Raw genomic sequence first — 22,520 nt, forward strand, 5'->3', positions numbered from 1 at the left:
CCTAACTATAACCACACTGCTAACCTTATCCCTAACTATAACCACACTGCTAACCTTATCCCTAACTATAACCACACTGCTAACCTTATCCCTAACTATAACCACACTGCTAACCTTACCCCTAACTATAACCACACTGCTAACCTTACCCCTAACTATAACCACACTGCTAACCTTATCCCTAACTATAACCACACTGCTAACCTTACCCCTAACTATAACCACACTGCTAACCTTATCCCTAACTATAACCACACTGCTAACCTTATCCCTAACTATAACCACACTGCTAACCTTATCCCTAACTATAACCACACTGCTAACCTTATCCCTAACTATAACCACACTAACTAAACACTGCTAACCCCCTAACTATAACCACACTGCTAACCTTATCCCTAACTATAACCACACTGCTAACCTTATCCCTAACTATAACCACACTGCTAACCTTATCCCTAACTATAACCACACTGCTAACCTTATCCCTAACTATAACACACTGCTAACCTTATCCCTAACTATAACCACACTGCTAACCTTATCCCTAACTATAACCACACTGCTAACCTTATCCCTAACTATAACTAACCTTACCTAACTATAACCCACTGCTAACCTTACCCCTAACTATAACCACACTGCTAACCTTATCCCTAACTATAACCACACTGCTAACCTTACCCTAACTATAACCACACTGCTAACCTTATCCCTAACTATAACCACACTGCTAACCTTACCACCTAACTATAACCACACTGCTAACCTTATCCCTAACTATATAACCACACTGCTAACCTTATCCCTAACTATAACCACACTGCTAACCTTATCCCTAACTATAACCACACTGCTAACCTTATCCCTAACTATAACCACACTGCTAACCTTACCCCTAACTATAACCACACTGCTAACCTTATCCCTAACTATAACCACACCACACTGCTAACCTTACCTTATCCCTAACTATAACCACACTGCTAACCTTACCCTAACTATAACCACCTATCCCTAACTATAACCACACTGCTAATCCCTAACTATAACCACACTGCTAACCTTACCCCTAACTATAACCACACTAACTATAACCTTACCCCTAACTATAACCACACTGCTAACCTTATCCCTAACTATAACCTAACACTATCCCTAACTATAACCACACTGCTAACCTTATCCCTAACTATAACCACACTGCTAACCTTATCCCTAACTGCTAACCTTACCCCTAACTATAACCACACTGCTAACCTTACCCTAACTATATAACCTAACCTTACTAACTATAACCTTATCCTAACTATAACCACACTAACCTTATCCCTAACTATTAACTTATCCCTAACTATAACCTAACCCCAACCTAACTATAACCACACTGCTAACCTTATCCCTAACTATAACCACTAACTGCTAAACCTTAACCTTATCCCTAACTATAACCACACTGCTAACCTTATCCCTAACTATAACCACACTGCTAACCTTACTTATCCTAACTATAACCACACTGCTAACCTTATCCCTAACTATAACCACACCTTATCCCTAACTAACACTTAACCTTCCCTAACTATAACCACACTGCTAACCCCTAACTATAACCACACTGCTAACCTTATCCCTAACTATAACCACACTGCTAATCCCTAACTATAACCACACTGCTACCTTATCCTAACTATAACCACACTGCTAACCTTATCCCCTAACTATAACCACACTGCTAACCTTATCCCTAACTATAACCACACTGCTAACCTTATCCCTAACTATAACCACACTGCTAACCTTATCCCTAACTATAACCACACTGCTAACCTTACCTTATCCCTAACTATAACCACACTGCTAACCTTATCCTAACTATAACCACACTGCTAACCTTATCCCTAACTATAACCACACTGCTAACCTTATCCCTAACTATAACCACACTGCTAACCTTATCCCTAACTATAACCACACTGCTAACCTTATCCCTAACTATAACCACACTGCTAACCTTACCCCCTAACTATAACCACACTGCTAACCTTATCCCTAACTATAACCACACTAACTATAACCTTAACCTTATCCCTAACTATAACCACACTAACTATAACCACATCCCTAACTATAACCACACTGCTAACCTTATCCCTAACTATAACCACACTGCTAACCTTACCCCTAACTATAACCACACTGCTAACCTTATCCTAACTATAACCACACTGCTAACCTTATCCTAACTATAACCACACTGCTTACCTAACTATAACCACCTAACTATAAACCACACCTAACCTTATCCCTAACTATAACCACACTGCTAACCTTATCCCTAACTATAACCACACTGCTAACCTTATCCCTAACTAATAACCACACTGCTAACCTTACCCCTAACTATAACCACACTGCTAACCTTATCCCTAACTATAACCACACTGCTAACCTTACTAATCCTAACTATAACCACACTGCTAACCTTATCCCTAACTATAACCACACTGCTAACCTTATCCCTAACTATAACCACACTGCTAACCTTACCCCTAACTATAACCACACTGCTAACCTTATCCCCTACCTTACTATAACCACACTGCTAACCTTATCCCTAACTATAACCACACTGCTAACCTTATCCCTAACTATAACCACACTGCTAACCTTATCCCTAACTATAACCACACTGCTAATCCCTAACTTAACCACACTAACTATAACCACACTGCTAACCTTATCCCTAACTATAACCACACTGCTAACCTTATCCCTAACTATAACCACACTGCTAACCTTATCCCTAACTATAACCACACTGCTAACCTTATCCCTAACTATAACCACACTGCTAACCTTATCCCTAACTATAACCACACTGCTAACCTTATCCCTAACTATAACCACACTGCTAACCTTACCCCTAACTATAACCACACTGCTAACCTTATCCCTAACTATAACCACACTGCTAACCTTATCCCTAACTATAACCACACTGCTAACCTTACCCCTAACTATAACCACACTGCTAACCTTACCCCTAACTATAACCACACTGCTAACCTTACCCCTAACTATAACCACACTGCTAACCTTACATACAACCTTACATAACAACCATGTCCTCTCTCTACTTCATACATAACAACCATGTCCTCTCTCTACTTCATACATAATCAACCATGTCCTCTCCATACTTCATACACAAACAACCATGTCCTCTCTATACTTCATACATAAACAACCATGTCCTCTCCATACTTCATACACAAACAACCATGTCCTCTCTATACTTCATACATAAACAACCATGTCCTCTCTATACTTCATACATAACAACCATGTCCTCTCTATACTTCATACACAAACAACCATGTCCTCTCCATACTTCATACATAACAACCATGTCCTCTCCATACTTCATACATAACAACCATGTCCTCTCCATACTTCATACATAACAACAACCATGTTCATACATAACAACCATGTCCATACTTCATACACAAACAACCATGTCCTCTCTATACTTCATACATAACAACCATGTCCTCTCATACTTCATACACAAACAACCATGTCCTCTCTATACTTCATACATAACAACCATGTCCTCTCTATACTTCATACAAACAACCATGTCCTCTCTATACTTCATACATAAACAACCATGTCCTCTCCATACTTCATACACAAACAACCATGTCCTCTCTCATCCATGTCCTTCATACATAAACAACCATGTCCTTCATACATACATAAACAACCATGTCCTCTCTATATTTCATACACAAACAACCATGTCCTCTCTATACTTCATACATAACAACCATGTCCTCTCTATACTTCATACACAAACAACCATGTCCTCTCTCTACTTCATACATAACAACCATGTCCTCTCTCTACTTCATACATAACAACCATGTCCTCTCTCTACTTCATACATAACAACCATGTCCTCTCTCTACTTCATACATAACAACCATGTCCTCTCATACATAACAACCACTTCATACATAACAACCATGTCCTCTCTATACTTCATACATAACAACCATGTCCTCTCCATACTTCATACATAACAACCATGTCCTCTCTATACTTCATACATAACAACCATGTCCTCTCTATACTTCATACATAACAACCATGTCCTCTCCATACTTCATACATAACAACCATGTCCTCTCCATACTTCATACATAACAACCATGTCCTCTCCATACTTCATACATAACAACCATGTCCTCTCCATACTTCATACATAACAACCATGTCCTCTCATACTTCATACATAACAACCATGTCCTCTCTATACTTCATACATAACAACCATGTCTTCTCTATACTTCATACACAAACAACCATGTCCTCTCCATACTTCATACATAACAACCATGTCCTCTCTCTACTTCATACACAAACAACCATGTCCTCTCCATACTTCATACATAACAACCATGTCCTCTCCATACATAACAACCATGTCTTCTCTCTACTTCATACATAAACAACCATGTCCTCTCTATACTTCATACACAAACAACCATGTCCTCTCCATACTTCATACATAACAACCATGTCCTCTCCATACATAACAACCATGTCCTCTCTATACTTCATACATAACAACCATGTCCTCTCCATACATAAACAACCATGTCTTCTCTCTACTTCATACATAACAACCATGTCCTCTCTATACTTCATACACAAACAACCATGTCCTCTCTATACTTCATACATAACAACCATGTCCTCTCTATACTTCATACATAAACAACCATGTCCTCTCTATACTTCATACATAATCAACCATGTCCTCTCCATACTTCATACACAAACAACCATGTCCTCTCTATACTTCATACATAAACAACCATGTCCTCTCCATACTTCATACACAAACAACCATGTCCTCTCTATACTTCATATACATAAAAACATGTCCTCTCTATACTTCAACATAACAACCATGTCCTCTCTATACTTCATACATAACAACCATGTCCTCTCTATACTTCACACATAAACACCATGTCCTCTCTATATTTCATAGATAAACAACCATGTCCTCTCTCTACTTCATACATAAACAACCATGTCCTCTCCATACATAACAACCATGTCTTCTCTCTACTTCATACACAAACAACCATGTCCTCTCTATACTTCATACATAACAACCATGTCCTCTCTATACTTCATACACAAACAACCATGTCCTCTCTATACTTCATACATAAACAACCATGTCCTCTCTATACTTCATACATAAACAACCATGTCCTCTCTATACTTCATACATAAACAACCATGTCCTCTCTATACTTCATACACAAACAACCATGTCCTCTCCATACATAACAACCATGTCCTCTCTATACTTCATACACAAACAACCATGTCCTCTCTATACTTCATACATAAACAACCATGTCCTCTCTATACTTCATACACAAACAACCATGTCCTCTCTATACTTCATACATAACAACCATGTCCTCTCTATACTTCATACACAAACAACCATGTCCTCTCTATACTTCATACACAAACAACCATGTCCTCTCTATACTTCATACATAAACAACCATGTCCTCTCTATACTTCATACATAAACAACCATGTCCTCTCTATACTTCATACACAAACAACCATGTCCTCTCTATACTTCATACATAAACAACCATGTCCTCTCTATACTTCATACATAAACAACCATGTCCTCTCTATACTTCATACATAAACAACCATGTCCTCTCTATACTTCATACATAAACAACCATGTCCTCTCTATACTTCATACATAAACAACCATGTCCTTCTATACTTCATACACAAACAACCATGTCCTCTCTATATGTCCTCTTCACTTCATACAAACAACCATGTCCTCTCTATACTTCATACATAAACAACCATGTCCTCTCTATACTTCATAAACAACCATGTCCTCTCTATACTTCATACATAAACAACCATGTCCTCTCCATACATAACAACCATGTCCTCTCTCTACTTCATACATAACAACCATGTCCTCTCTATACTTCATACATAACAACCATGTCCTCTCTATACTTCATACATAACAACCATGTCCTCTCTCTACTTCATACATAACAACCATGTCCTCTCTATACTTCATACATAACAACCATGTCCTCTCTATACTTCATACATAACAACCATGTCCTCTCTATACTTCATACATAACAACCATGTCCTCTCTATACTTCATACATAACAACCATGTCCTCTTCATACATAAACAACCATGTCCTCTCTATACTTCATACATAAACAACCATGTCCTCTCTATACTTCATACATAAACAACCATGTCCTCTCCATACATAACAACCATGTCCTCTCTATACTTCATACATAACAACCATGTCCTCTCTCTACTTCATACATAACAACCATGTCCTCTCTCTACTTCATACATAACAACCATGTCCTCTCTATACTTCATACATAACAACCATGTCCTCTCTCTACTTCATACATAACAACCATGTCCTCTCCATTCTTCATACACAACAACCATGTCCTCTCCATACTTCATACATAAACAACCATGTCCTCTCTATACTTCATACATAACAACCATGTCCTCTTCATACTTCATACATAAACACCAGGACACTATCTCTACATTAGACTCCACATTTAACCCAGGCTGGTTCCATATATACTGTAGGACCAGATCACGTGTACATTTTCCATTGGTGGCATTTTCTCAGTGAATTCAGCCCTCAGAGCTAATAACACCACATCTGATCGTATGGAGCTTCCTTAATCAACTGAGATAAGAGAGAGAAGGGGGAGAGAGGGAAGGAGAGAGAGAGAGTGCAGTGGATTAGAAATGTGAATAGAGTTTGGGTACGGAAAGAGCGCGAGAGAGAGAGAGAAAGAGCAAAAGAAAGAGAATGAAAGTGGAGAGAAAGAGAGAGTCCCTCCTGAGTTTCTCCACGGTTGCTCTCTTGGGTTACACATCTCTCTGAAGCTGAAGTGACTACAAGATTAGCATCGGCTGACTGCAACTTTATAAATCTGACATAATTGTAAACCAGTCTGACAGCTAGAAGCACTGTTCCCTAGACTGAGCCCCATGCAGTCCCTTTAGCCTGGTCCCAGATCAGTTTGTGCTGACAATGATCAAAGGGGTTCAATTGGCAAGAAAGCACAAAGGGATCTGGGACCAGGCTACATTCATTCTGCCTGCTACATTATCTACAGTGTTTATCTACACAGACTACTGATAAGAAAGATTCAATAATAACGGATGGAGGGAGAAAGATGGTGATGCTTGTCAACTTAGAGCAGAGCCCTGAAAATAGCATGACATGGTTATGGATTACGGTCTAATAGATTCACATTGTAATTAGATGTTTCTTTTTTAGCTTTATCTTTAACTGCATTGTTGGAAAAGGACCCATAAGTAAGAATTTCACTGTTCGTCTACACCTGTTGTTTACAAAGCAACGATGTTGATCCATGAGATGACCTCAAATCATCCTTTTTCATCATCCCCTCTTTTCTAACTCTACCCTCTATTAAAACTCCCTCTATTCTTATTAAAACTCCTCTATTCTCTATTAAAACTCCCTCTACCCTCTATTAAAACTCCCTCTACTCTCTACTATAACTCCCTCTACTCTCTATTATAACTCCCTCTACTCTATTATAACTCTCTATAACTCTCTACTATAACTCCCTCTCTCTATTATAACTCCCTCTACTCTCTATTATAACTCCCTCTACTCTCTATTAAACTCCTCTACCCTCTATTATAACTCTACCTCTATTATAACTCCCCTCTACTCTCTATTATAACTCCCTCTACTCTCTATTATAACTCCCTCTACTCTCTATTATAACTCCCTCTACTCTCTATTATAACTCCCTCTACTCTCTATTATAACTCCCTCTACTCTCTATTATAACTCCCTCTACTCTCTATTATAACTCCCTCTACTCTCTATTATAACTCCTCTACTCTCTATTATAACTCCTCTACACTCTATTATAACTCCCTCTACTCTACTATAACTCCCTCTACTCTCTACTATAACTCCCTCTACTCTCTATTATAACTCCCTCTACTCTCTATTAAAACTCCCTCTACACTCTCTATTATAACTCCTCTACTCTCTATTATAACTCCCTCTACACTCTATTATAACTCCTCTACTCTCTATTAAAACTCCCTCTACTCTCTACTATAACTCCCTCTACTCTCTATTAAACTCCCTCTACTCTCTATTATAACTCCCTCTACTCTATTATAACTCCCTCTACACTCTATTATAACTCCTCTACTCTCTATTATAACTCCTCTACACTCTATTATAACTCCCTCTACTCTCTATTATAACTCCTCTACTCTCTATTATAACTCCCTCTACTCTCTATTATAACTCCTCTACTCTCTATTATAACTCCCTCTACTCTCTATTATAACTCTCTACTCTCTATTAAACTCCCTCTACTCTATTAAAACTCCCTCTACTCTCTATTATAACTCCCTCTACTCTCTATTATAACTCCCTCTACTCTCTATTATAACTCCCTCTACTCTCTATTATAACTCCCTCTACTCTCTATTATAACTCCCTCTACTCTCTATTATAACTCCCTCTACTCTCTATTATAACTCCTCTACACTCTATTATAACTCCCTCTACTCTCTATTAAAACTCCCTACTCTCTATTATAACTCCTCTACTCTCTATTATAACTCCCTCTACTCTCTATTATAACTCCCTCTACTCTCTATTATAACTCCCTCTACTCTCTATTATAACTCCCTCTACTCTCTATTATAACTCCTCTACACTCTATTATAACTCCCTCTACTCTCTATTATAACTCCTCTACTCTCTATTATAACTCCCTCTACTCTCTATTATAACTCCTCTACTCTCTATTATAACTCCCTCTACTCTCTATTATAACTCCTCTACTCTCTATTATAACTCCCTCTACTCTATTATAACTCCCTCTACACTCTATTATAACTCCCTCTACTCTCTATTATAACTCCTCTACTCTCTATTATAACTCCCTCTACTCTCTATTATAACTCCCTCTACTCTCTATTATAACTCCCTCTACTCTCTATTATAACTCCCTCTACTCTCTATTATAACTCCCTCTACTCTCTATTATAACTCCCTCTACTCTCTATTATAACTCCCTCTACTCTCTATTATAACTCCCTCTACCTCTATTATAACTCCTCTACACTCTATTATAACTCCCTCTACTCTCTATTATAACTCCCTCTACTCTCTATTATAACTCCCTCTACTCTCTATTATAACTCCCTCTACTCTCTATTATAACTCCCTCTACTCTCTATTATAACTCCTCTACTCTCTATTATAACTCCCTCTACTCTCTATTATAACTCCTCTACTCTCTATTATAACTCCTCTACTCTCCTATTATAACTCCCTCTACTCTCTATTATAACTCCCTCTACTCTCTATTATAACTCCTCTACTCTCTATTATAACTCCCTCTACTCTCTATTATAACTCCTCTACTCTCTATTATAACTCCCTCTACTCTCTATTATAACTCCCTCTACTCTCTATTAGAACTCCCTCTACTCTATTATAACTCCCTCTACTCTCTATTATAACTCCTCTACCCTCTATTAGAACTCCCTCTACTCTCTATTATAAATCCCTCTACTCTCTATTATAACTCCCTCTACTCTCTATTAGAACTCCCTCTACTCTCTATTATAACTCCCTCTACTCTCTATTATAACTCCTCTACCCTCTATTAGAACTCCTCTACTCTCTATTATAAATCCCTCTACTCTCTATTATAACTCCCTCTACCCTCTATTAGAACTCCTCTACTCTCTATTATAAATCCCTCTACTCTCTATTATAACTCCCTCTACCCTCTATTATAACTCCCTCTACTCTCTATTATAACTCCCTCTACTCTCTATTATAACTCCTCTACCTCTATTATAACTCCCTCTACTCTCTATTATAACTCCCTCTACTCTCTATTATAACTCCCTCTACTCTCTATTATTAGAACTCCCTCTACTCTCTATTATAAATCCTCTACTCTCTATTATAACTCCCTCTACCCTCTATTAGAACTCCCTCTACTCTCTATTATAACTCCCTCTACTCTCTATTATAACTCCCTCTACTCTCTATTATAACTCCTCTACTCTCTATTATAACTCCCTCTACTCTCTATTATAACTCCCTCTACTCTCTATTATAACTCCCTCTACTCTCTATTATAACTCCCTCTACTCTCTATTATAACTCCCTCTACTCTCTATTATAACTCCCTCTACTCTCTATTATAACTCCCTCTACTCTCTATTATAACTCCCTCTACTCTCTATTATAACTCCCTCTACTCTCTATTATAACTCCCTCTACTCTCTATTATAACTCCCTCTACTCTCTATTATAACTCCCTCTACTCTCTATTATAAATCCCTCTACTCTCTATTATAACTCCCTCTACTCTCTATTATAACTCCCTCTACTCTCTATTATAACTCCCTCTACTCTCTATTATAACTCCCTCTACTCTCTATTAGAACTCCCTCTACTCTCTATTATAACTCCCTCTACTCTCTATTATAACTCCCTCTACTCACTATTATAACTCCCTCTACTCTCTATTATAACTCCCTCTACTCTCTATTAAAACTCCCTCTACTCTCTATTATAACTCCCTCTACACTCTATTATAACTCCCTCTACTCTCTATTATAACTCCCTCTATTATAACTTCTCTACTCTCTATTATAACTCCTCTACTCTCTATTATAACTCCCTCTACTCTCTATTATAACTCTCCTCTACTCTCTATTATAACTCCTCTACTCTCTATTATAAAACTCCTCTACTCTCTATTATAACTCCCTCTACTCTCTATTATAACTCCCTCTACTCTCTATTATAACTCCCTCTACTCTCTATTATAACTCCCTCTACTCTCTATTATAACTCCTCTACTCTCTATTATAACTCCCTCTACATTCTCTATTATAACTCCCTCTACTCTCTATTATAACTCCTCTACTCTCTATTATAACTCCCTCTACTCTCTATTATAACTCCCTCTACTCTCTATTATAACTCCCTCTACTCTCTATTATAACTCCCTCTACTCTCTATTATAACTCCTCTACTCTCTATTATAACTCCCTCTACTCTCTATTATAACTCCCTCTACTCTCTATTATAACTCCCTCTACTCTCTATTATAACTCCCTCTACTCTCTATTATAACTCCCTCTACTCTCTACTATTATAACTCCTCTACTCTCTATTATAACTCCTCTACTCTCTATTATAACTCCTCTACTCTCTATTATAACTCCCCTCTACTCTCTATTATAACTCCCTCTACTCTCTATTATAACTCCCTATTATACTCTATTATTCTCCTCTATTCTCCCTATTATAACTCCCTCTACTCTCTATTATAACTCCTCTACTCTCTATTATAACTCCCTCTACTCTCTATTATAACTCCCTCTACTCTCTATTATAACTCCCTCTACTCTCTATTATAACTCCTCTACTCTCTATTATAACTCCCTCTACTCTCTATTATAACTCCCTCTACCTCTATTATAACTCCCTCTCTCTTATTAAATCTCCTCTACTCTCTATTATAACTCCCTCTACTCTCTATTATAACTCCCTCTACTCTCTATTATAACTCCCTCTACTCTCTATTATAACTCCTCTACTCTCTATTATAACTCCTCTACTCTCTATTATAACTCCCTCTACTCTCTATTATAACTCCCTCTACTCTCTATTATAACTCCCTCTACTCTCTATTATAACTCTATGTTCTACCCTCTACTCTCTATTATAAACTCCCTCTCTATTATAACTCCTCTACTCTATTATAACTCCTCTACTCTCTATTATAACTCCCTCTACTCTCTATTATAACTCCCTCTACTCTCTATTATAACTCCTCTACTCTCTATTATAACTCCCTCTACTCTCTATTATAACTCCCTCTACTCTCTATTATAACTCCTCTACTCTCTATTATAACTCCCTCTACTCTCTATTATAACTCCTCTACTCTCTATTATAACTCCTCTACTCTCTATTATAACTCCCTCTACTCTCTATTATAACTCCTCTACTCTCTATTATAACTCCCTCTACTCTCTATTATAACTCCTCTACTCTCTATTATAACTCCTCTACTCTCTATTATAACTCCCTCTACTCTCTATTATAACTCCTCTACTCTCTATTATAACTCCCTCTACTCTCTATTATAACTCCCTCTACTCTCTATTATAACTCCTCTACTCTCTATTATAACTCCCTCTACCCTCTATTCCCTATTATAACTCCCTCTACTCTCTATTATAACTCCCTCTACTCTATTCTATCATTATAAACTCTCCTCTACTCTCTATTATAACTCCTCTACTCTCTATTATAACTCCCTCTACTCTCTATTATAACTCCCTCTACTCTCTATTATAACTCCCTCTACTCTCTATTATAAATCCCTCTACTCTCTATTATAACTCCCTCTACCCTCTATTCCCCGTCATTATAAATCTCCTCTACTCTCTATTATAACTCCCTCTACTCTCTATTATAACTCCCTCTACTCTCTATTATAACTCCCTCTACTCTCTATTATAACTCCCTCTACTCTCTATTATAACTCCCTCTACTCTCTATTATAACTCCCTCTACTCTCTATTATAACTCCCTCTACTCTCTATTATAACTCCCTCTACCCTCTATTCCCCGAACATTATCCCTCTACTCTCTATTATAACTCCTCTACTCTCTATTATAACTCCCTCTACCCTCTATTATAACTCCCTCTACTCTCTATTATAAATCTCCTCTACTCTCTATTATAACTCCCTCTACTCTCTATTATAACTCCCTCTACTCTCTATTATAACTCCCTCTACTCTCTATTATAACTCCCTCTACTCTCTATTATAACTCCCTCTACTCTCTATTATAACTCCTCTACTCTCTATTATAACTCCCTCTACTCTCTATTATAACTCCCTCTACTCTCTATTATAACTCCCTCTACTCTCTATTATAACTCCCTCTACTCTCTATTATAACTCCCTCTACTCTCTATTATAACTCCCTCTACTCTCTATTATAACTCCCTCTACTCTCTATTATAACTCCCTCTACTCTCTATTATAACTCCCTCTACTCTCTATTATAACTCTCTCTACTCTCTATTATAACTCTCTCTACTCTCTATTATAACTCCCTCTACTCTCTATTATAACTCCCTCTACTCTCCATTATAACTCCCTCTACTCTCTATTATAACTCTCTCTACTCTCTATTAAAACTCCCTCTACTCTCTATTATAACTCCCTCTACTCTCTATTATAACTCCTCTACTCTCTATTATAACTCCCTCTACTCTCTATTATAAACTCCCTCTACTCTCTATTATAACTCCCTCTACTCTCTATTATAACTCCTCTACTCTCTATTATAACTCCTCTACTCTCTATTATAACTCCTCTACTCTCTATTATAACTCCCTCTACTCTCTATTAGAACTCCCCTCCCTCTACTCTCTATTATAACTCCCTCTACTCTCTATTATAACTCCCTCTACTCTATTCGTCTATTATAAATCTCCTCTACTCTCTATTATAAATCTCCTCTACTCTCTATTATAACTCTCCTCTACTCTCTATTATAACTCTCCTCTACTCTCTATTATAAATCTCCTCTACTCTCTATTATAACTCTCCTCTACTCTCTATTATAACTCCTCTACTCTCTATTATAAATCTCCTCTACTCTCTATTATAACTCCCTCTACTCTCTATTATAACTCCCTCTACTCTCTATTATAACTCCCTCTACTCTCTATTATAACTCCCTCTACTCTCTATTATAACTCCCTCTACTCTCTATTATAACTCCCTCTACTCTCTATTATAACTCCCTCTACTCTCTATTATAACTCCCTCTACCCTCTATTCCCCGTCATTATAAATCTCCTCTACTCTCTATTATAACTCTCTCTACTCTCTATTATAACTCCCTCTACCCTCTATTCCCCGTCATTATAAATCTCCTCTACTCTCTATTATAACTCCCTCTACTCTCTATTATAACTCCCTCTACTCTCTATTATAACTCCCTCTACTCTCTATTATAACTCCCTCTACTCTCTATTATAACTCCCTCTACTCTCTATTATAACTCCCTCTACTCTCTATTATAACTCCCTCTACTCTCTATTATAACTCCCTCTACTCTCTATTATAAATCCCTCTACTCTCTATTATAACTCCCTCTACTCTCTATTATAACTCCCTCTACTCTCTATTATAACTCCTCTACTCTCTATTATAACTCCCTCTACTCTCTATTATAACTCCTCTACTCTCTATTATAACTCCCTCTACTCTCTATTATAACTCCTCTACTCTCTATTATAACTCCTCTACTCTCTATTATAACTCCCTCTACTCTCTATTATAACTCCCTCTACTCTCTATTATAACTCCCTCTACTCTCTATTATAACTCCCTCTACTCTCTATTATAACTCCCTCTACTCTCTATTATAACTCCCTCTACTCTCTATTATAACTCCCTCTACTCTCTATTATAACTCCCCCCTACTATTCCCTATTATAACTCCCTCTACTCTCTATTATAACTCCCTCTACTCTCTATTATAACTCCCTCTACTCTCTATTATAACTCCTCTACTCTCTATTATAACTCCCTCTACTCTCTATTATAACTCCCTCTACTCTCTATTATAACTCCCTCTACTATTCTCATTATAAATCCCTCCTCTCTATTATAACTCCTCTAACTCTATTCCTCTACTCTCTATTATAAATCTCCTCTACTCTCTATTATAACTCCCTCTACCCTCTATTATAACTCCCTCTACTCTCTATTATAACTCCCTCTACTCTCTATTATAACTCCTCTACCCTCTATTATAACTCCCTCTACTCTCTATTATAACTCCCTCTACTCTCTATTATAACTCCTCTACTCTCTATTATAACTCCTCTACTCTCTATTATAACTCCTCTACTCTCTATTATAACTCCTCTACTCTCTATTATAACTCCCTCTACTCTCTATTATAACTCCCTCTACTCTCTATTATAACTCCCTCTACTCTCTATTATAACTCCTCTACTCTCTATTATAAACTCCCTCTACTCTCTATTATAACTCCTCTACTCTCTATTATAACTCCCTCTACTCTCTATTATAACTCCCTCTACTCTCTATTATAACTCCCTCTACTCTCTATTATAACTCCTCTACTCTCTATTAGAACTCCCTCTCCTCTCTATTATAACTCCTCCTCTATTAGAACTCCCTCTCTATTATTATAACTCCCTCTACTCTCTATTATAACTCCCTCTACCCTCTACTCGTCATTATAAATCTCCTCTACTCTCTATTAGAACTCCCTCTACCCTCTATTATTCCCCGTCATTATAAATCTCCTCTACTCTCTATTATAACTCCCTCTACCCTCTATTCTATTATAAATCTCCTCTACTCTCTATTAGAACTCCCTCTACTATTCCTCTATTATAACTCCCTCTACTCTCTATTATAACTCCCTCTACCTCTATTCTCATTATAACTCCCTCTACTCTCTATTATAACTCCCTCTACCCTCTATTTATTATACATCTCCTCTACTCTCTATTAGAACTCCCTCTACCTCTCTATTCGTCATTATAAATCTCCTCTACTCTCTATTATAACTCCCTCTACCCTCTATTCCCTCATTATAAACTCCTCTACTCTCTATTATAACTCCCTCTACCCTCTATTCCCTATTATAAATCCCTCTACTCTCTATTATAACTCCCTCTACCCTCTATTCCCCGTCATTATAACTCCCTCTACTCTCTATTATAAATCTCCTCTACTCTCTATTATAACTCCTCTACTCTCTATTATAAAACTCCCTCTACTCTCTATTAGAACTCCCTCTACCCTCTATTCCTATTATAAATCTCCTCTACTCTCTATTATAACTCCCTCTACTCTCTATTTCATTATAAATCTCCCTCTACTCTATTATAACTCCCTCTACCCTCTATTATTATACATCCCTCTACTCTCTATTAGAACTCCCTCTACTCTCTATTATAACTCCCTCTACTCTCTATTATAACTCCCTCTACTCTCTATTATAACTCCCTCTACTCTCTATTATAACTCCCTCTACTCTCTATTATAACTCCCTCTACTCTCTATTATAACTCCCTCTACCCTCTATTCCCCGTTATTATAAACTCCTCTACTCTCTATTATAACTCCCTCTACTCTCTATTATAACTCCCTCTACTCTCTATTATAACTCCCTCTACTCTCTATTATAACTCCCTCTACTCTCTATTAGAACTCCCTCTACTCTCTATTATAACTCCCCTACCCTCTACCCTCTATTATAACTCTCCTCTACTCTCTATTAGAACTCCCTCTACCCTCTATTCTCTATTATAAACTCCTCTACTCTCTATTATAACTCCCTCTACTCTATTCTATTATAAATCTCCTCTACTCTCTATTATAACTCCCTCTACCCTATTATAACTCCCCTGTCATTATAACTCCCTCTACTCTCTATTATAACTCCCTCTACCCTCTATTCCCTATTATAACTCCCTCTACTCTCTATTAGAACTCCTCTACCCTCTATTCCCCGTCATTATAAATCTCCTCTACTCTCTATTATAACTCCCTCTACTCTCTATTTCATTATAACTCTCCTCTACTCTCTATTATAACTCCCTCTACTCTCTATTATATTATACATCTCCTCTACTCTCTATTATAACTCCCTCTACCCTCTATTGTCTCATTATAAACTCCTCTACTCTCTATTATAACTCCTCTACCCTCTATTAACCCTCATTATAAACTCCTCTACTCTCTATTATAACTCCCTCTACCCTCTATTCTCTCATTATAATCTCCTCTACTCTCTATTATAACTCCCTCTACTCTCTATTATAACTCCCTCGTCATTATAACTCCCTCTACTCTCTATTATAAACTCCCTCTACTCTCTATTATAACTCCCTCTACTCTCTATTATAAATCTCCTCTACTCTCTATTAGAACTCCCTCTACTCTATTCCCGTCATTATAAACTCCTCTACTCTCTATTATAACTCCCTCTACCCTCTATTCCCGTCATTATAACTCTCCTCTACTCTCTATTATAACTCCCTCTACCCTCTATTCCCTATTATAACTCCTCTACTCTCTATTAGAACTCCCTCTACCCTCTATTCCCCTATTATAAACTCCTCTACTCTCTATTATAACTCCCTCTACCCTCTATTCTATTATAACTCCTCTACTCTCTATTATAACTCCCTCTACTCTATTCTATTATAAATCCCTCTACTCTCTATTATAACTCCTCTACCTCTCTGTCATTATAAATCTCCTCTACTCTCTATTATAACTCCCTCTACCCTCTATTCTATTATAACTCCCTCTACTCTCTATTATAAACTCCTCTACTCTCTATTATAACTCCTCTACTCTCTATTATAAATCTCTCTACTCTCTATTATAACTCCTCTACCCTCTATTCTCGTCATTATAAACTCCTCTACTCTCTATTATAACTCCCTCTACCCTCTATTCCTTTATTAACTCCCTCTACTCTCTATTATAACTCCCTCTACCCTCTATTTCATTATAAATCTCCTCTACTCTCTATTATAACTCCTCTCTATTCTCTATTATAACTCCCTCTACTCTCTATTATAACTCCTCTACTCTCTATTATAACTCCTCTACCCTCTATTCCCCTCTATTATAAATCTCCTCTACTCTCTATTAGAACTCCTCTACTCTCTATTATAACTCCCTCTACTCTCTATTATAACTCCCTCTACTCTCTATTATAACTCCCTCTATTCCTCTATTATAACTCCCTCTACTCTCTATTAGAACTCCCTCTACTCTCTATTATAACTCCCTCTACTCTCTATTATAACTCCTCTACTCTCTATTATAACTCCCTCTACCCTCTATTCCTCTCATTATAAATCCCTCTACTCTCTATTATAACTCCCTCTACTCTCTATTATAACTCCCTCTACTCTCTATTATAACTCCCTCTACTCTATTCCCCGTCATTATAAATCTCCTCTACTCTCTATTATAACTCCCTCTACTCTATTCTATTATAAATCCTCTACTCTCTATTATAACTCCCTCTACCCTCTATTCCCCTCATTATAAATCTCCTCTACTCTCTATTATAACTCCCTCTACCCTCTATTCCCCTCATTATAAATCTCCCTCTACTCTCTATTATAACTCCCTCTACCTCTATTATAACTCCCTCTACTCTCTATTATAACTCCCTCTACCCTCTATTCTATTATAAATCCCTCTACTCTCTATTATAACTCCCTCTACCCTCTATTCTATTATAAATCTCCTCTACTCTCTATTATAACTCCCTCTACCCTCTATTATAACTCCCTCATTATAACTCCCTCTACTCTCTATTATAACTCCCTCTACTCTCTATTATAACTCCCTCTACTCTCTATTATAAAACTCCTCTACTCTCTATTATAACTCCCTCTACCCTCTATTCGTCATTATAAATCTCCTCTACTCTCTATTATAACTCCCTCTACCCTCTATTCTATTATAAATCTCCTCTACTCTCTATTATAACTCCCTCTATTCCCTGTCATTATAAATCTCCTCTACTCTCTATTATAACTCCCTCTACCTCTATTATAACTCCCTCTACCCTCTATTATAACTCCCTCTACCCTCTATTCCCCGTCATTATAAATCTCCTCTACTCTCTATTATAACTCCCTCTACCCTCTATTCCCTGTCATTATAAATCTCCTCTACTCTCTATTATAACTCCCTCTACCCTCTATTCCCCGTCATTATAAACTCCTCTACTCTCTATTATAACTCCCTCTACCCTCTATTCCCCGTCATTATAAATCTCCTCTACTCTCTATTATAACTCCCTCTACCCTCTATTCCCCGTCATTATAAATCTCCTCTACTCTCTATTATAACTCCCTCTACCCTCTATTCCCCGTCATTATAAATCTCCTCTACTCTCTATTATAACTCCCTCTACCCTCTATTCCCCGTCATTATAAATCTCCTCTACTCTCTATTATAACTCCCTCTACCCTCTATTCCCCGTCATTATAAATCTCCTCTACTCTCTATTATAACTCCCTCTACCCTCTATTCCCCGTCATTATAAATCTCCTCTACTCTCTATTATAACTCCTCTACCCTCTATTCTCATTATAAATCTCCTCTACTCTCTATTAGAACTCCCTCTACCCTCTATTCCCTCTTTATCATCTCCTCTACTCTCTATTATAACTCCCTCTACTCTCTATTATAACTCCCTCTACTCTCTATTATAACTCCCTCTACTCTCTATTATAACTCCTCTACTCTCTATTAGAACTCCCTCCTCCTCTATTCCCCGTCATTATAAATCTCCTCTACTCTCTATTAGAACTCCCTCTGCCCTCTATTCCCATGGTCATTATAAATCTCCTCTACTCTCTATTAGAACTCCTCTAGGCCTCTATTCCCCGTCATTATAAATCCCTCTACTCTCTATTATAACTCCCTCTACTCTATTATAACTCCCTCTACTCTCTATTATAACTCCCTCTACTCTCTATTATAACTCCCTCTACTCTCTATTATAACTCCCTCTACTCTCTATTATAACTCCTCTACTCTCTATTATAACTCCTCTATCTCTATTATAACTCCCTCTACTCTCTATTATAACTCCTCTACTCTCTATTATAACTCCCTCTACTCTCTATTATAACTCCCTCTACTCTCTATTATAACTCATTCTAATGTCTATTATAACTCCCTCTACTCTCTATTATAACTCCCTCTACTCTCTATTCCCCGTCATTATAAACTCCTCTACTCTCTATTATAACTCCTCTACTCTATTATAACTCCCTCTACTCTCTATTATAACTCCCTCTACTCTCTATTATAACTCCCTCTACTCTCTATTATAACTCCCTCTACTCTCTATTAGAACTCCCTCTACCCTCTATTGCATATTATAAACTCCTCTACTCTCTATTAGAACTCCCTCTTATTAGAACCCTCTATTCCCCGTATTATAAAACTCCTCTACTCTCTATTAGAACTCCCTCTACCCTCTATTCCCCTCATTATAAACTCCTCTACTCTCTATTATAACTCCCTCTACCCTCTATTCCCCGTATTATAACTCCTCTACTCTCTATTATAACTCCCTCTACCCTCTATTCCCTGTCATTATAAATCTCCTCTACTCTCTATTAGAACTCCCTCTACCCTCTATATAACCTATCTATTATACATCTCCTCTACTCTCTATTATAACTCCCTCTCAGGGATGGTCATTATAAATCTCCTCTACTCTATTATAACTCCCTCTACCTCTATTCCCCGTCATTATAAATCTCCTCTACTCTCTATTAGAACTCCCTCTACCCTCTATTCCCCGTCATTATACATCTCCTCTACTCTCTATTAAGAACTCCCTCTACCCTCTATTCCCCGTCATTATAAATCTCCTCTACTCTCTATTATAACTCCCTCTACCCTCTATTCTGTATTATAACTCCCTCTACTCTCTATTATAACTCCCTCTACTCTATTCCCCGTCATTATAAATCTCCTCTACTCTCTATTATAACTCCTCTCATACTCTACTCTCTATTATAACTCCCTCTACTCTCTATTATAAATCTCCTCTACTCTATTATAACTCCCTCTACTCTCTATTATAAACTCCTCTCTCTCTATTAGAACTCCTCTACTCTATATGTATTATAAATTCCTCTACTCTCTATTATAACTCCCTCTACCCTCTATTCCCCGTCATTATAAATCTCCTCTACTCTCTATTATAACTCCCTCTACCCTCTATTCCCCGTCATTAACATCTCCTCTACTCTCTATTAGAACTCCCTCTACCCTCTATTCGTCATTATAAATCTCCTCTACTCTCTATTATAACTCCCTCTACCCTCTATTCCCCTATTATAAATCCCTCTACTCTCTATTATAACTCCCTCTACTTATATCCCCTATTATAAACTCCTCTACTCTCTATTATAACTCCCTCTACTATTCTCATTATAAACTCCTCTACTCTCTATTATAACTCCCTCTACCCTCTATTCCCGTCATTATAACTCCCTCTACTCTCTATTATAAATCCCTCTACTCTCTATTATAACTCCCTCTACTCTCTATTATAAACTCCTCTACTCTCTATTATAACTCCCTCTACCCTCTATTCCCCTCATTATAAATCTCCTCTACTCTCTATTATAACTCCTCTACCCTCTATTCTCATTATAAATCTCCTCTACTCTATTATAACTCCCTCTACCCTCTATTCCCCTCATTATAAATCTCCTCTACTCTCTATTATAACTCCCTCTACCCTCTATTCCCCGTCATTATAACTCCTCTACTCTCTATTATAACTCCCTCTACTCTCTATTATAAACTCTACCCTCTACCCGTCATTATAAAACTCCTCTATCTCTCTATTAGAACTCCTCTACTCTCTATTATAACTCCCTCTACTCTCTATTATAACTCCCTCTACTCTCTATTATAACTCCCTCTACCCTCTATTCCCCGTCATTATAAATCTCCTCTACTCTCTATTATAACTCCCTCTACTCTCTATTATAACTCCCTCTACTCTCTATTATAACTCCCTCTACTCTCTATTATAACTCCCTCTACCCTCTATTCCCCGTCATTATAAATCTCCTCTACTCTCTATTATAACTCTCTCTACTCTCTATTATAACTCCCTCTACCCTCTATTCCCCGTCATTATAAATCTCCTCTACTCTCTATTATAACTCCCTCTACTCTATTCCCCTCATTATAAATCTCCTCTACTCTCTATTATAACTCCCTCTACCCTCTAGATGTTTAAAATCTCTCTTATTAAACTCCTCTACTCTATTATAACTCCCTCTACCCTCTATTCCCCGTCATTATAAATCCCTCTATCTCTATTATAACTCCTCTACCCTCTCATTATAAATCTCCTCTACTCTCTATTATAACTCCCTCTACCCTCTATTCCCGTCAAAGGATTATATATCTCCTCTACTCTCTATTATAACTCCCTCTACCCTCTATTCCCCGTTAAATCTCCTCTACTCTCTATTATAACTCCCTCTACCCTCTATTCCCGTATTATAAATCTCCTCTACTCTCTATTATAACTCCCTCTACCCTCTATTCCCGTATTATAAATCTCCTCTACTCTCTATTATAACTCCCTCTACCCTCTATTCCCCGTCATTATAACTCCCTCTACTCTCTATTATAACTCCCTCTACTCTCTATTATAACTCCCTCTACTCTCTATTATAAACTCCTCTATCTCTATTATAAC

The 22,520-nt window shown here is 37.2% G+C and overlaps 1 long non-coding RNA gene across 1 annotated transcript; it reads right to left on the reverse strand.

Annotated features, from left to right (window-relative positions):
• On the reverse strand, window positions 1–3,459 carry LOC127924931 (uncharacterized). Its single transcript, XR_008119382.1, has 5 exons — window positions 3,010–3,459; window positions 2,860–2,949; window positions 2,486–2,575; window positions 832–921; window positions 1–144 (listed from the first exon to the last, which is right to left on the reverse strand). It is a non-coding gene; the product is annotated as an uncharacterized LOC127924931 (long non-coding RNA).
• Between the last annotated feature and the right edge of the window lie 19,061 nt (window positions 3,460–22,520).

Source organism: Oncorhynchus keta, unplaced genomic scaffold, assembly GCF_023373465.1.
Source record: "Oncorhynchus keta strain PuntledgeMale-10-30-2019 unplaced genomic scaffold, Oket_V2 Un_contig_4759_pilon_pilon, whole genome shotgun sequence".
In the NCBI taxonomy this organism is placed as follows: Eukaryota; Metazoa; Chordata; class Actinopteri; order Salmoniformes; family Salmonidae; genus Oncorhynchus; species Oncorhynchus keta.